We start from the raw sequence: 17,426 nt of genomic DNA, 5'->3' as shown, positions 1-17,426 counted from the left end.
ATTTGTATCCATGGGACACTTAACTAATAATCAAGGCACAGTTTCCAGCTAAATATGGACACAGCTTCAGAATCCTTCTTAACACCACAGCTCAGCCAGAGTGGGTGCAAAAGCTTAAGTCCATCTACTCTACAGGCCCTTGATGAAGAGGATTCTCTCCTGTCTACCGAGTGAAGCAACACCCACACAAACAGCCAGCTGATCCCCTCTCGGGAGTCTCCCTGAGCATGACACTCTCAAGACCTCGCTTGGTGTAACATCCAGCCCTCTCTGAGTTGCTCTCCCACGCCTGGCAGCACTGGGCAGTGGACTTGAGTGGGAGAACAACACAACCCAGTTGGCCAACCTCCTCTAGACAAGCCTGGCAAGCTCCCTTGGCACCTGGATGACTCAGAGGCACTTCCAGCGATTCTCTGTGTGCCAATCAACCAATCCACATTTAATTGAGCACCTTTTATGGGCATCCTTAAGCCTGAGAGGAGACTCGGGTCCTGTGGAACACCTGATGAGACTCTAAAATGCTGCACTCATGTTAAAAGTGCCTTAAGAAATAGGACATTTATTATATCATGTAACTAGAAGCGAACAAATCAGGGCTGGTTAGGACAGTGCTTGGTCAAAGAGGAAGGCCTAGATGCTCCTCACTTCTTCCTCCACCCTCTTGTCCCATTATCAGCCTTGGCCTCTGGTCCTGGAAGGGCTGTGTCTGCTCTAGGCAGCATTCATGTGAGAGCCGTGGCGTTTGATGAAAAAGAGGGCTCCCTACCAAATCAGAAGAGCCCTCCTTCCCAGAAATGCCCAGCAAACTTCCCTTTGGATCCCATGGTCTGCACCATGTTGAGCCAAAGCCGAAACAATCACTCTAGAGGGAAGGAGACTGCCATGATTCACTCAAATCCGCAGGAGGCTTCTAGAAGAAAGCAGCCGCAGAGTCCCCGCTGTCAACAGGCAACGGCGCACACAAATTTTGCCTACAATTTTGGGGATTCATATACCTGCTAAAGTCTCTCCACAGACCACCCATTAAAATCCCCTGAGGGCCTGTGGGGCAGGCATTGTTAACATGATGAACTTAGCCCATGGAGAAGCTGCATCCAGCTGGGCGCGGTGGCTCAAGCTTGTAATCCTAGCACTTTGGGAGGCCGAGACGGGCAGATCACGAGGTCAGGAGATCGAGACCATCCTGGCTAACATGGTGAAACCCCGTCTCTACTAAAAAATACAAAAAACTAGCCGGGCGAGGTGGCGGGCGCCTGTAGTCCCAGCTATTAGGGAGGCTGAGGCAGGAGAATGGCGGGAACCCGGGAGGCGGAGCTTGCAGTGAGCTGAGATCCGGCCACAGCACTCCAGCCGGGGCGACAGAGCAAGACTCCGTCTCAACAACAACAACAAAAAAAGCAGCTACATCCACCTAGGGAAAGACATCACACAGGTGCCGGTCGATTCTGTAGAAGCTGACCCGCTAAACATGATCACGGTGTAAAAGCACAAAGAGCCAGCCCACCACTGCCATGCAGATCAGGCGGAGGTATGAGGCCTGGAAGATGCGGAAAAACTGAGTTGACTGAAAGGATGGGCACGATTCCAGGAGGAGGAAAGGCAGGCGGAGCTGGGACCAACAGGCACTCCACACCCGGAAAAAGCCCAAAGGTTTTCACATGACAGAAGAGTTTGCAGCTGCGGTCACAGCTAAGCCATGGCAGGCTGGCTGCAGTGTTTGTATTGAGTCCTTTTGATGACAGCATGAATTCTGAGAACAAAGCTTCCAGGCTGTGGATGTGTAACTGGAACCCAGAGACAAAAATAGCTTCTCTTCTCATGCATATGTGAGGTCTGATCTGTAACTTTGAGAAAGAGTTTTTGCCATTTATAAAACTTAGAAGATTCCTCAACAACCGCAAATCCCATGAATGACTGAACATTTTCATTTGGCTGGATCCATCAGATTTAATATTCCTTCAGCTATTTGGTAGCTGCCTAACTTTTCCTTCTCATTGAAAAATCCAGTGACTTTTGAAGCTGTTTTTGAGATATAAGAATAATAGAGAGTGATTTAGCAGATTAAAAGATTAGAGTTCTTATAATAACATTAAAGAGAGTATCAGGGAACCAAGTAGTCTGGAGAGAATAAAGCTTTCCTCAAAGAGACGACTCTACATGCTCAGCTGATATTTCTAAATTGAGTCAGGAAATGTTCCAGGGAGGACACAGCTAGCTTGTGCCTTGATTCAGTGCCTGATTTAGATTTGTATACCCTCGTATAGGTCAGTACAAAATGAATCACGAGGAGTCATGTATTCATAACTAGTGATACAGAGAAATTAAGATAATTTAGTTACATGTCTTTTAATATACTTATTAATAAAACGACACACATAGTTGTATCTAAGTTCCTCTACCTACATCAAATAAATTGCATTAACTGATAGCTTCATCTCATCTTTAACCACATATTTTAAAAATACCTGTCATTAATTATTTCAATAAATTGTATTGCACTTAACATTATTTTATATACACCCTCATTTTAATCACCATGTAATATGTTATAGAATTAGGATTCTTATGACAAAGTAACCATTTCTGTATTATGGGGTGCTAACCTATTTTTATTCTCATAATTCTAACTACATGTCTCATTATAAGTATAGCTTTCTCTTAATTTGAATTATTTCATTCTCAGGAAGAGAATGATGGGATCAAAGTGTGGCATATTATGGCTTTGGATGAGAATTACCAAATGGTCTTCCAAAGTAATCAGACACATTTGCACTATCGTCAGGAACTCCTACCGTCAGGATACTCCTGCTTAACCACCAGAGCCAGCGTCAGTCTTTACAATGTTTCTCAATTCTCGATTTCTCAAGCGTTGTCAAAATGGTGTTGGATACTTGCATTTCTTTGTGCTTCGTCACTAGTTAGTAACGGTTTTCTTCCCCTAATATTCATTGAATTCATTCATTTCCTTTTTTCCCATTTCTGTGAACTGTGAACCCTTCGCCATTTGTCTTTTAGGGACTTTTATGTGCTTGGAGATTTGTAAGAACCCTTTCTATACTTTTCACATTGAGTCTCTGTCCCTTCTCACAATGATGTCCACTGTTACCATATTATTATTATCCACCACTCATTATGACCACATGCCAAGTTCTGTGCCAAGTAACTTCATACCACAACCCTGTAAGGAAGTACTGTCACCCCCATTTTACAGTAGAGAACATAGAGGCTCACCACTCACACATTTTGCTGGCATCACAAGGCTAATGGCCTTGGACCTGACTCGATGGCTCCTCCCGCCCTCCAGTCCCACTCCACAACCGCCCCAGCATTGTCTGTATGGCTGCTGTCTACGCTGATGCATTCTGTGTCCTGGGGTTTTATGACATGGTGGGTTTTCAATCTATGTAACCATATATGTTCATATTGTTTTAAGTTTTCTCTTTCTCTGCAACCATAATTACCACTAAGTATATATTTGTTGACTTTTCTTAGTGTGGCATTTTCATGAGCCCTATTGGTTCCTATTCTTTTTTTATAGAGCGATTTTGACGTTCTTGGCGTCACTCAAAGTAGACCGTCACCTCAGACATGGAGACCCTTTTGTCACAGGCAGAATTTTGCTGTATGGGGATTTTTTCATCAATCTATCTATCGTCATTTTTAAATTTAAGCAATATGATTTTCCACGTGGGAGAAGAAAAATGAGGCTTTAAACAGTGGTGCTTTGGTCAAAAGAGTCGAAGTGAGGCAAATGTGAGGGGACCTGGGCTGCTTCTCCCTGCCTATAGTGCTAGGTGGCTGCTGCCAACGCCAGACAGAAAGCCCTGCCTTGGAAGCTGATGCTCTTGGGGGTCGGTCCTCCAATATTGCCGTTCATAGGAATGAGACACTCTTGCCCTCTTGTGCTCCAGGATTTTGTCTGCTGTTTACCTCCTGTCAAATTCGGACACTACCCTGAGACAGTGACTGGGGTTTGTCCTGCCCATTGGAACTGTGCCATCTCATCCCTACTGGGCCACTGGCTCCATCCACTCTTGCCACATGAACCCCATCCTGGTGTCCTGCGCCCCTCTTAGCTGCCCGCCAAGCCTCTCTTTTAGCTACATTCTGTAGCCCTAGGCCTGGCAACCCAACCAACCACGAGCGATGAGAGCCATGGCTCTTGGCTGCCATGTCTCCGAGGTGACCAAGAGTACTGTCGCTGTGGAATGCAGACTGTTGGATTTTCAACTTCGCTGCTGCTCCCACTGCTGCAGCTGTTATCATTTGAACAATTCTAATGAGGGAGGTGCTCATTAAAAAGTCGGTTCTTTCAGTCAGCCAACAGGTGAGAAAAAAAAAAAAAGTCAGTTCCTACAATTATCCTAAATAAGACACCAGATTCCGAACAGCTGGTTCGAAGAAGGAGGTGACCGAGGATGCTGACACTCCTCAGGTCCCCCTTGCCCCGCATGATGCTGCCTCTGGAGACTTCTGGCCACTCCCTGCGGTCTTCGGGAGCCCAGCACACACAGTGCCCGCGCTCTCATATCCTGCTTCAACTTCTTGGACCCCAAGCCTGAGCCTGCCTTTTATTTCAGACTTCGCTACTTTTCAGGAGCTCTCACATCTGCTGATTTACAGGCCTTGTGTGCTGTTTTCTTTTATTGCTGCCGGCATTTCCCTGGCCATCCACGTTGGTCATTTCCACTGCAAGTCTATTTATTTCCCAGTGGTGCACATACGTGTCCAGCTCCAGGCAATTTCACTTTGTCTGCCTACCTGGTTCTGCAGTCTCTGACTGGCACAGCCAGCCCCTCCTGGGGACCTCATATGAATGTTCTTTTTCTGGCCTGCAGTTTATTCTGTGGCTGTTAAGATCTCCAGCACATCCAATATATGACAGTCATCATCTATGATATTTATCATAATGAGTGAAACTGGCAAGGGCTTCCTAGGGCTGCCTTTACAATGTACTATAAGCTGGAGGGCTTAAAACAATAGACAATTATTCTCTCACCATTTAGGGGCTACAGGTCTGAAATCAAGGTGTTGACAGAGCCATACTCTCTCCAAAGCCTTTAGGGGATGGCCCCTCCTCGCCTCTTCCAGTTCCTGGTAACCCCGGTGTTCCTTGGCCTGTGGTAGCGTCGCTCCAGCTTCTGCCTCCTTCATCACATGGCCTTCTCCCATGTGTCCCTGTCTTCTCTTCTTAAAAGGACATCAATCCTATTACATTAAGGCTCACACTAGTGACCTCATCGTGACTTGATTCCATCTGCAAAAACTCTATTCCCAAATAAGGTCACATTCACAGGTAGCTGGGGTTAGGACTCCCTATCTTTTGTGGGAACACAGTTCAGCCCATCCTACAGACAAAGGTGGTCCTTGGCCTCCTTTCCCGTCACCCCACCTGACATCTCCCTCCCCAGCTTCCTGGAACCCTTCCTTTCTCTGACTCCTTTCCCTGCTCCCAAGCCTATTTAAAATCTACCCCAGTATGAGGTCAGGGAAGAACCAGTACCAGCTCCTGTTGGGGTGGAATGAAACGCTACTGATGGAGCTGCAGGCATCAGTGGAGAAGGCTGGAGGGGGAGGTAGGCGTTTGGGGGGACCTGGAGACCATTTCGGGGAGGCATTTTCTTGGTTTGCTGACACAAAGGCCGGCTTCTACCGGGAAGCCCAAAGACCTCCAGGATCTGGGCTGGGGTTGCCCCTCCTTGCGTGATCAGCTCCCAAGGCAGCATCATCTCCCCTCCCGACAGTGGCTCACCCCTCCAGGGGGAATCGATCATCAAGGGTAGAAGATATCTGAGCAGGAAATGACCCCAGACTTGGGGAGCACAGGTGATGGGGAGGTCAAAGGTCACTGAAGGACCAGTGGCAGGCCCAGATGGCGTCGCCCCCATGCTCCCAGAGGAACACACTGGGGCTGCAGTGCAGACAGGAAGTGAGAGGGTCCCAGCCAGGAGGACGACAGAGGATGCTCCTGCGCTTCGGGTCCCCCCAGCACCACGGCTGAAGTGACTGATGCATCCATCAGGGGTGGCCGGGGGCGGCCTTGAAATCCTCCCCCGACAGTGCTCAGGGTAGCACCTGCGGTCAAAAGACGATGCAGGAATGAAATCTGTGCCATCCCTTCTCTGGACCTGGAAGGATAAACATCCGCACATTCTCAACAGAGCTGCCTTTGACCTCCGTGGCCGACCTGACTGACAGATCTCCTGTCCTTCCCACTTCCGGTGACTGGGGTGAGAATGACTCCGAGAAGCGCCTGAACCACACTACTCTGGGCATGTGGAAACCTTCCTGAGCCTCCTGCAGATGGGGTCAGTGAGGCCGGCCAGGGGCAGGCTGGATGGCATCATTCCATGGCCTTTGTCCTCTCCTTACAGTTAAAATAAAATTCTGTTGGCTTGAAGTCTTGGCTTGAAAGGCTACTGGCCAGAGGAGGAAGTTGGGAGCTCTCACAGGACCATTTGGGAAGTATTTATCATTGGAGGATGTCATCATACCTGCAATATTTTGGAATATGCCATCTCTCTCCAAATTACATGTGCATCCTGTCTTTAAAAATATGTTGCATCAGGCCAGGTGCAGTGGCTCATGGCTGTAATCCCAGCACTTTGGGAGGCCAAGGTGAGTGGATAACCTAAGGTCAGGAGTCCAAGACCAGCCTGGCTAACATGGTGAAAACCCGTCTCTATAAAAATACAAAAATTAGCCAGGCATGATGGTGGGTGCCTGTAATCCTAGCTACTCAGGAGGCTGAGGCAGGAGAATCGCTTGAACCCGGGAGACAGAAGTTGCAGTGAGCCAGGAGGCAGAATTTGCAGTGAGCCGAGATTGCACCACTGCACTCCAGGCTGGGCAACAGAGCAAGACTCCCCCTCAAAAAAAAAAAAAAATGCTGCATCAAAATTCAAAGTTTTGATGCCTCCTTCAGAATTTTACTTTCTAAAAAGAATCACTGTTTGTCTTTAAATAACTATCTTCCAGCACATCTGTAAAGTGTATTGATAGCTGCTGGTTACTACACAAGTTGCACAGAGTAAGCAACACCTGCATACGAGGCCATCGGGTGTATACAGAAATAACATCGCTTGCCATATCGAGGAAATTGTTTGCTCCTCTGTATTAATCACGCACCATTTATCAGACATAGAAAGAAACATGTGATGACTAAAAATAAAGCTGTGCCTAGGCATAATCTACGTGCAGCCTCCTGGACCTGCCGCCAGCCCCAGCTCCTCCAAATGCCTGCCCCTGCTGGCACTACCCCTCCAGGCAGAGCTCCTGGAGCAAACTCAGCAACTGCCTGGTTGACTTGCGTCCCCAAAGCCAGGTGGGAAATAGAGCAGCCCACTGCATATTCAGACCCCCGGCTTGAACATATGTTTGGAAAAAAGGCAGGGAAAGTTTCCCCGCATTTGGTGTTTGGGTTTCTTCAGGTTCCAGCCTGGGGCCGGCTGATTGCTCCCCACCTCCTCTGTGGGGCAAGACGAGGCCTCTTTCCTTGTGGGCCCAGCCGCCCACCTCCCATCCCAAGGTCGGGCCTGGAGTTCCATAGAGAATTCAGAAGCTTTCTCCATCTGTAATACACTCAGGGCCCAGAAATCACTCTGGTCATTTAGAATTTCCAAGCTCATTCCCACCTGCATTGGCGTGTCCATCAAAGGACCGAGTGGGAAGCGGCTGCCCGTGCAGAAGGGGAGGGCAAGAGACTTCCTGGGGGACAACACCTGTAAGAGACGAAGGGGAGGATCGGGCAAGGAAAGCCTAAAAGTGCGGTGCAGATCCGACCAAGCCTCGGCCAACCCAGTGAGGGGACCTGGAGCAAGATGGGCCATCGGAGGAATCCAGGGATGAGCTGGGGCATCCAGGTCCCCAGATCTCGTGGCTCCACTGAGCTCCATCTGACAGGGGCAGCCCAGGAAGAGTGTGGCCATGGCCTAGAGCTGAGCAGGTTGTAGAGGTGCCAGCAGCATTTTGAAGGATGACGGGGCCATCCCAGGGGCGCAGGTCCACAGTCGCCACAGCCAAGACACTTTGGTGGGGGTGTGCTTGTGTTTTGTTTTGCTGCTTTTTAAGCTTCTTTCTAAAAAGGAACCATCTTCTGCCCTCCTTGCCTTTGGCCATTAATAGGAGCCAATGCAACCCAGGTGTCCCTCCTCGGCCGCATCCAGTCGGTGCCACTTCTGCTTCAAAGTACAGACAGGATCAAACTACGTTGAAAATTAGGCTCAAAGCCAGGTGTGGTGGCTCATGCCTGTAATCCCAGCACTTTGGGAGGCCAAGGCGGGTGGATTGCCTGAGCTTAAGAGTTCGAGACCAGCCTGGCCAACATGGCGAAACCCTGTCTATATTAAAAATACAAAAACTTAGCCAGGCGTGGTGGTGGGTGCCTGTAATCTCAGCTACTCGGGAGGCTGAGGCACGAAAATTGCTTGAACCCAGGAGGAAGAGGTTTCAGTGAGCCGAGAATGCGCCACTACACTCCAGCCTGGGCGACTGAGTGAGACTCTGTCTCAAAAAAATAAAAAAGAAAGAAAGAAAAGTAAGTTCAACTTCTAATTGCATCCAGGGAGAGAATCCCAGTCAGCTTCAGAGGTGATGGGCTCCTCCCCAGTGGACAAAAGCCCCTACGTCAGCCCAGACGATAGAAAGGAGAGGAGAGCAGGAACTCTGGGAATCTTTCTTAGTGTGCAAAAGGGGCCACCTCCATGCAATTCAGGCATGGGCGCCAGGCCACGTCCACAAAGCCTTGGCTTCCTGTGAAGACTAGAAGCCCTGGCCTCGCTGGGGCCACTGAGCCAGACTCATGGCCCTTGCCCCATTCCCCTCCAGCAGCCCTGTGGCTCCACCTCCAGCCCCCCATTGTTGAGCCACAAGGACAGGGATCCACACCATGAATCGGCTCAAGGGCTTCTTGGCTGCACAGGCCGAACCCTCAGGTCTGAACATCCCTGAAAATAAGGGCTGGCAGAGAGAAACCCTGACATGGACACAGAAAGGAAAAGCACAGCCCAGGAGCCCTGGGCACATCAAAGCTTCTTTTTCTGGGGACGCCGAGGAACAGAGTACAAGCAAACGGTGACGGTGCCCTTCACCTTCAGAAATACCCTGATATGCCTACTTTCCAGTTCAGATGACACAGCAGGAAACTTTGGTTTCTTCCCATTGGAAGGCTCCTCCCGGCCTCACACCCGCCCTCCAGTTCCCGCTCCCTCAGTGCTAGGTGGTCCAGAGGCTCCAGGGGTTGGGCTCGGACATAACCAGAGTTCCTCTGACACCCCAGGCAAGCACTCTGTCATTATCTTCCAGACTGTTCTCACAGATGCCCCGCGAAAGAGCACAAAAGCAGCCGCCAGAGGTCTGGAGCCCCGCCGAGAGGACCGGGCCCCTGGGACAGAGGGACAGAGGGGGGTTGTGACCAGGTGGCCCCGAAGCTGCCCAGGACTCACTGGCTCCTGCCGCTCCGTCCACACAGCAGACAGAGAAGCTTCCAGTCCGCAAAGGCCTGGGAATGCTGCAGCGCCAGCGCTCGGAATATTTTGATTTTCTGAATGTTAACACACTGGAAGCTCCTAAGGCAGCCAAGAGGCCATGAGCTCAAAAGCTTTGTGAGAGCTTTTCTCTGAGGGCTCGTGAATGTGGTCATTTAATGACATAGTCCCGAATCCGAATCCTTAACTGGAGCTTTAAATAGGACTGATAAGTGCTCCACAGGCTTTGGGGAAGCGGATCGGGTCCGTGTGCCCTCCTCGTCCAGGGGCGCTGTTTGCAAAGACCGCAGGTGGGGCTGGGGCGCAGGAGGAGGAGACCCACAGGCCAGGGCTGGGCAATGCGGATCTTGGCATTAAAAGCACAGGCCTAGTGGGATGACTCCGTGTCCAGAGAGCGGCTTAATGGAGTGGTAAGAGGCACATTCCGATTGCCTCGCTCCCTGGGGCTGCCTCCAGCACTACCATTAACTTGGATAAATCCCATAAATTCACCCGACCATGAGCACACGCGCTGCCCAACCCACCCAGCCACCCCACCCGAAGGCCAAAAATACGCGGCAGCACTTGCCTGGTGACTCACATCCTCTGCCTGGGCCCCGCCCCTCCTGCCTATAGTCCTGTTTCGTGCGACCTTCAGGGAATATATAGAGTTGGGGGAGATTTCTCGGGATATTTTTGGGAGACAGCTGTTTGTGATTCAACTTGACAGTTATGCGTGGCTATAGCAAAAATGGGGCTGGGCGCGGGAAATAGAGCTGGTGAACGTGGACAGGGAACCTGTGGACATGGAATTCCCAGTATAATGTTGCCTTATACACACTTACTAAGCGCATGGACGGGTGAATGAATAAGTGAGGGACTGACTTCTCTATCTGCCTTGGAGGGTGCAATTGAGGTCAACCAAATCCTACTTAGAAATTTCAGACATGAAATATCGGATCCTAAATGAAGAATTCCTCTTCCCCAGTGCTCACCGCACCACACCGCATGGCACCTGGTGGCCAGGGGAGGACGATTCTCCCCTGTAATCTGTTTCATCCCCAAACCTTGGTGAGATGTAAACCTGCTCCTCCAGGCCTCGACTTCCACAGTGGGGCCAAAATGTGTTCCCTGAGACTGTGTCCTCACTCGATCCTGAAATGTCTGTTGGTTTCATGGGGGGAAATGAAGGAGGGGGGGATCTTGTTCAAACAAGATTGGGAAAAACTATATACTCCGTTTCCCTCTTGGATTTTATAACATTCATTAACACTGAAAACTAAAAAGTCCTGCAGTGAAGAAACCTGGTTTGTTTGTTTGTTTTTTATTTAACCCAACATGTTCAAAATTCACTTGTCCAAGAACATGTTTTTGCAAAGTGTCGGTGTGGTAGAGAGAACAATGTCCCCTCCTCCACCAAAGACATCCACGTCCTAATCCCCAGAACCTGTGAATATGTTACCTTACTTGGCAAAAGGAATTTTGTTGGCTTGATTCCGTTAAGGATTTGGGGATAGAGGGATTGTCCTAGATGATTCCGATGGGCCTAATCTACTCACAAGGATCTTTAAGAGAGAGGCGTGAAGATTAAAGTCAAAAAAGACAGGACGATGACTACAGGATGAGTTTTGAAGATGGAGAAAGAGGCCACAAGTCAAAGAATGTGGGTGGCCTCCAGAAGCTGGAAAAATCAGGGAAATGGGTTCTCCTTTGGCATCTCTGTGAGGAACACAGCCCTGCTGACACCTTGATTTTAGGAACTGTTTTAGAGTTCTGGCCTCCAGAACGCTAAGAAAACCCATTTGTGTTGGTCTGAGCTGCTACGTTTGTGGTGATTTGTTACGGCAGCCATAGGAAATACGTATTGATTACTAGAATTTGGGAAGTGAGGACACCCCTGCTTAATGATCACACACCGTGAATATGTGTCCTAAGCAGCCCATCTGCTTCTCAGCTTCAGGCCCTCCTGGTGTTGGTGTTTGTGGATACGGTAAAAGCTGTTGAAGGATCGCATCCTTGAATAAACCAGTGTCTATTATTACCTCTTTTTCTCAAACGCTCGTCCCATAGAGCTGAGACTAAGGGGCTGAGCTCTTGTTTTCATGGCTGGCCCAAAACAAAACTATGAAAAGTCTCCTCCGAGGGGACACAGCTGGGAAGAGCACGTGCCAGTGTTCTGCCCAGGAGTGATGAATCTCTAAGAGGTAAGGGCCCTGCCGTGAACATCCTGGCCTTCTCATAGTTCAGGGGCAATCTAATTAAAGAGACACTGTCACACTTCTCAGCCTTCTCCAGACAATCCTTTGGGAAACCAGTTCTGTGTCGGTGTTTGGGGCCAAGAATCAAAGTGACCAAGATTCTCAGAACAAGCCCCTGATGGCTGTTTTCATGTAAAGGTCAGAGAGGTTGAAAAATAAATGTAAGAAGCATAAAACCATCCTGCCAAAAGTTCTGCAAAGGAGACCTGCATCAGAAATGAAATTGCTGAGTCAGAATACCTCCACGTTCTTTATTCTTCACCTGTTGGGTCTTTAATACAGAAATTCAGCAGTTTGTTGAAACCCATAGTTCACTTGCTTTGGAAGCAGTTACAATGTACTGTTCTGCAGGGACCATCCACCCGAGTGACACAGTGCGCAGTGTCACACACTGGCCCCATTGTGCGCCTGCCCCCAAGTCTCTGGGCTCATTGTTCCCTTTGGAACACTCGCCCCAACCTCCCCCCATCCAAGGCCTGCCGTCTCCAACGCCTGTGCCTCCAACAGGCCGCCCCGGCTCAACCAGTAACAATCTTTGGTTCCCTGGAGCAGTGAGTCACCACAGGCCCTGGTCTCTCTGGGGGTGCCTCAGTTACGTGCATGCCCTGCCTCCTTCCTCCGGTCCTATGTCCAGGGAGGGTTTGTCCTCATCAGGGTCCTTTGCATTGCGCCTGCCAGGAACACAGTCTACCTTACGAAGGAAACATGCTCAAAGCATTCCGGTTCTTTCCGAGGCCCAGCGTGGACTTCACTGCCTGGTTGCGCAGCGTCTCTCATGCTTGTCTTCCTGAGTGCATTGGTTTCCTGGGGCTGTCCTAGCAAAGTACCCTGGACTCAGTGGTTTAAATGACAGAACTCTCCCGGGTCTGGAGGCTGGAAGCCCCAGGCCAAAGTGCAAGTGGGGCTGGCACCTGCTGAGGCCCCGAGGAAGGTGCGGCCCAGGCCTCTGCCTGGCTCCTAGGGGTGACCAGCAGTCTTCGGCATTCCTTGGCTCATAGAAGCATCACCCTGGGGTCTTTCTTTTCACACATCATCTCCCCGCATGCGGATCTGTGTCCACATTTCTTCTTTCTATAGGACACCAGGCATAGTGGATTAGGGGCCCACCCTACTCCTGCATGACCTCATCCTAACTTAACTAATTACACCTGCAGCAGCCCTAGATCCCCATAAGGTCACCATTTGAGGTACTGGGGGTTAGGACAACATGCGCATTTGGCAGAGGGCAGGAAGCGGAACATAATTCAATCCGTGACACTTTGTAACAGAACCTTCTTTTTGATTGAGGTGGCATTGTGGCCACCCAGAAATGCTTCTCAAAACTCAGCTCTGGCTGGGCATCGTGGTTCATGCCTGTAATCTCAGCACTTTGGGAGCCCAAGGGAGGTGGATCACTTGAAGCCAGGAGTTCGAGACCAGCCTGGGCAACATGACAAAACCCCATGGTTTACAAGAACTGGCCAGACGTCATGGCCACACGCCTGTGGTCCTAGCTACTTAGAGGCTGAAGTGGGATAATTGCTTGAGCCCAGGAGGGTGAGGCTGCAATGAGCTGTAATTTCACCACTACGCTGCAGCCTGGGTGACAGAGTGAGACCCTGTCTCAAAAAATAAAATAAAATAAAATAAAAAAGAACCCAGCTCTAACAAATGAGATGTAAGTGAAATGCTATTGGGTGGGGCTTCTGGATAAAAAAAAACTCGTGTACCTCTTCCCCTTGCCCCTTCCTCCCTCCCCAGCATGGATGTGATACAGGAGGCAGAGCAGCCACAATGAGGCTGAAGCCACAAGCTATAAATGGAAGCGAAGCCAGAAGGAATCCAGGCTCAGGATGACTTTTTTGAGCCACTACACTATCTCTAAACTAATTCCTTTTCACCTGAGAAGAATAAACTGTTCTTCATTTAAGTCAGTGGTTGTCAACCAGGAACAATCTCCCGCCCCCAGGAGATATGTGGAATGTGTGGAGACATTTTTGGTTGTCACTATCAGGGACGGTCCTACTGGTATCTAGTAGGTGGAGGCAGGGATGCTTCTTAACGCCCTGTGGCACACAGGACAGCCCCCAGAACAAAGAATTATCCAGCCCCACATGCAATCGTGCTGCGGTGGGGAGACCCTGGCTGAAGTCACCGCTGACAGGTTTTTATACATGAAATCCAAACAGGGAGAGGGAGTACAGCAGGGCCAAAAGAAGAAGTGGCAGCAGGAGCTGGAGGCATTGGAAATGAAACTGGATTTTCTCCTGTTCTCCAGGGTCATCCAGCCTCCCCTTTTCATTTCTCTCTGCAAGCCTATGCTATTCTTTTCTCTGCTGACCAGGGCTCTTTGCTCCTCAGTAAGTCCGTAGCCAAATGCAATGTTCCTGCATCCCTTGAGTGTATGTGTCCTCCGCTGAAACTGCAGTTGAAACTGACTTGTATCTCTGAATCCAGATGCCTAAATCCTGGAATACAGAGTTTGATTGGCTCATCTTGAGTCAGGCAAATTAACTTTGCTTGGGGAAGCAGGTCATGTAGCTAAATGTGACTGCTATGTCCCTGGCTTAGGGGGTGGAAGGAGAGGCTAGGAGAAGGAGTTTGCTAAACATGGGGGTCACTGGCTGAGAAGGCTGCCCAGTAGGTGTCTTGTTCAAGGGGGGACACATTTTCTCAGTTTTTGTTCTTCCTAGCACCCAGCACAGTGCCTTGCAAACTGTAAGTGCTCAGTGAACAATTGAGGGTGGTTAAGATGAGGAGAAAATAGCAAAATGCTCTGTATCTGAGGACCTGTGACATCATATCATTTATCCAGGAGCCCCAGGTGCTGGATGGTTAGCAAGGCCCCTCTTCCCTATCAATCTACAAATATCGGTCCAGTACCATATGGTAAGTGCCTTCCACTCACACCTGCTCTAGATATATTTACTACTTTTTCTTTTCTGGGTTTCCAGAATTATTTGACACCTGTAGCATATTTACTGTACTTTTTTTTTTTTTCACGCTAACATTTGGACCTATTGCTTCAAATGTAAAGTTCCTTACCTAGAAAGTTATCAGAAGTTAAATAAAAATACAGGCTGAACTCAGTGACTTTCGCCTGTAATCCCAGCACTTTCAGAGGCCAAGGCGGGTGGATCACTTGAGCTCAGGAGTTCAGCCTACGTAAAAACTATGTCTCTACAAAAAATACAAAAATTAGCTGGGTGTGGTGGCGCATGCCTGTAATCCCAGCTACTCGGGAGGCTGAGGTAGGAGGATTGCTCAAACCTAGGAGGCAGAGGTTGCACTGACCCAGATCAGCCACTGCACTCCAGTCTGGGTGACAGAGCAAGATCCTGACTCCAAAAGCAAAGAATACAATGATCTTATTATTTGCAAACAACTGACATTGTTTAAAGATAAACGTGTCCCCTGTCTCTCAGCTCTTTGGGCACTGTATTTTGTAATTTAGTATTTAAAACCCTACCCCCTGCTCACTTCCACCTGCCCAGCCCATGCCGGGCCAGGCCTCTTCCTTTCTGTTCTCACACCACCCCTCCAAACTGGTCTGTCAGTCTGTCCAGTTGTCAGGGCTGACTGGCTGACTTGATAAACTTGTTCCACCAAAGGCCTTTCCCCCCGGGCAATTCGTTTCTTTCCCGGCCCTCTCCCCCCAGCCCCTGGAGGATGGTTTGTGTCTTAACAGGAGCATTCCTAGGACAAAATCTAATGACCCAGTGGTGGCAGGAGTTTCCTTCATGGACACAGGTCAGTGGGGAAGATCGTTTTAATATGGGGCCTTGGCCGGGTGCGGTGGCTCACGCCTGTAATCCCAGCACTTTGGGAGGCCGAGATGGGTGGATCACGAGGTCAGGAGATCGAGACCATCCTGACTAACACGGTGAAACCCCGTCTCTACTAAAAATACAAAAAAAAAAAAAAAATTAGCCGGGCGCGGTGGCGGGCGCCTGTAGTCCCAGCCGCACGGGAGGCTGAGGCAGGAGAATGGTGTGAACCCGGGAGGCGGAGCTTGCAGTGAGCCGAGATCGCGCCACTGCACTCCAGCCTAGGCGACAGTGTGAGACTCTGTCTCAAAAAAAAAAAAAACAAAAACAAAAACAAAAAAGAAATATGGGGCCTTACCCAGGACTCACCAAATCTTCATAGTAATCCCCACGTGTTGAGCACCTCTGTGTGCCAGACCCCATGATATGCATGTACAGTGGCACAGCCTCACAAAGACCCTAAAAGATGGACATTAGCATCTGCATTTTGCAAATTAGGAGCAGAGGGTCACAGAGGTTAAACAATTTTCTTCCTCAAGGCAGCAAAACAAACAAGAACCAGCCCTGAGGTCCAAACCTGGAGTCTCCTCTTTTACCCCTTGCAACCTCCCTACCCCTCCTTATATCCCACTGGCCTCTCACCATGTTCTAGGGGACCACAGCCCTTGGAGAGTAGACATGCATGTCCCCAGCCAGCCCAGGAGGAGATCACAGTAGCTACTTCCAGGTTGCGGAAGAAGGGCCCTGTCAGCCACAGGCCCCCCTTCTGCAGTCTCCCTCCTTGTCTCTCATGGACAGTCCCTGGAGGAAATGCTGCGTCCATAGCCACATCCCAATGTCCCATCTGCAGTTACTAAGAGAAGACTTGCTAAGATGTTCAGGGAAGAAAGGACACCATTCAGTGCTAGAACAGATTCGCCAGCACCACAGCTCTTCTGCCTCTACATCTCAACATTCAGACTGAAACTCTGAGTTCTGCAGCCCAGGAAGAGGCTCCAGGAAACTGGGGGACCACTGTGCCTGCAGGCTCCTTTTCAGTCCCACCCCTCAGCCCTCCCAAGAAAATCCATAGAGAGTATCCTTCAGCATTTGTGACAGGGGAACCAGGGGACCCTCAGAATCAAAAACCCGTGGCCAGGCTGTAACCTCACGCTTCACTTTCCCTAGAAATATCTACAGTGAAAGACGTTTTGCAAATCAAATCATAAGTCCATTGGAATTAATGATATACTCTTAAATCCACTGTGGTGTCAAACTCTTGGAAAATGAACTTTGTGTAATTTTTAAAAACACACTTCAGCTCACCTCTTTCTTTCTTTTCTTTCTTTTTTTTTTATCTTTTTTTTTTTTTTAAACAGTGTCTTGCTGTCATCCAAGCTGCAGTGCACTGACACAATCTCATCTCACTGCAACCTCTACCGCCCGGGTTCAAGCGATTCTCCTGCCTCATCCTCCCCAGTAGCTGGGATTACAGGCGCACGCCACCACGCCTGGCTAATTTTTGTATTTTTAATAGAGAGGGTTTTGCCATGTTGGCCAGGCTGATCTTGAACTCCTGACCTCAGGTGATCTGCCCACCGTGGCCTCCCACAGTGCTTGGATTACAGGCATGAACCACTGCACCGGGCCCTCACCTCATTCTCCATGCTTTCTGTACCATCCTTTGAATGTTTGAAGGTGAGGCACATTCTCAGACCAAAAATCTTTGCCAAACCCAAATTTTAAAAAATCTAAGAAAAATCTGGTAAACTGGAATTCCTGACCTTTCCTAAACATCGTCGGCAACGAGTCTCAGCCCTTATTTTTCTGCCTGAAGAACTCAGGGCTCTTCAGGGTCAGGAGTGAGGAAACCGGAAGAGGATGAAGCATGTGGGGTGCTAATGAGATCATCTCTGTCCTGTAGTTGGAAATCCAGCAAGAGTCAGAGGATCTGGGGCAAGAAATGAACGGAAGTCTTC

At 49.4% G+C, this 17,426-nt stretch overlaps 1 long non-coding RNA gene across 1 annotated transcript; it reads right to left on the bottom strand.

The window, feature by feature from the left end:
* Positions 1-499: 499 nt before the first annotated feature.
* On the bottom strand, positions 500-9,894 carry LOC105487520 (uncharacterized). The gene is made up of 5 exons (XR_011623017.1): positions 9,116-9,894; positions 7,464-7,721; positions 3,239-6,075; positions 1,412-2,019; positions 500-1,098 (listed from the first exon to the last, which is right to left on the bottom strand). It is a non-coding gene; the product is annotated as an uncharacterized lncRNA (long non-coding RNA).
* Positions 9,895-17,426: the final 7,532 nt, after the last annotated feature.

The sequence above is a fragment of the Macaca nemestrina genome, chromosome 5 (genome assembly GCF_043159975.1).
Source record: "Macaca nemestrina isolate mMacNem1 chromosome 5, mMacNem.hap1, whole genome shotgun sequence".
NCBI lineage: Eukaryota > Metazoa > Chordata > Mammalia > Primates > Cercopithecidae > Macaca > Macaca nemestrina.
This window is presented reverse-complemented; position numbering and strand designations above follow the sequence as displayed.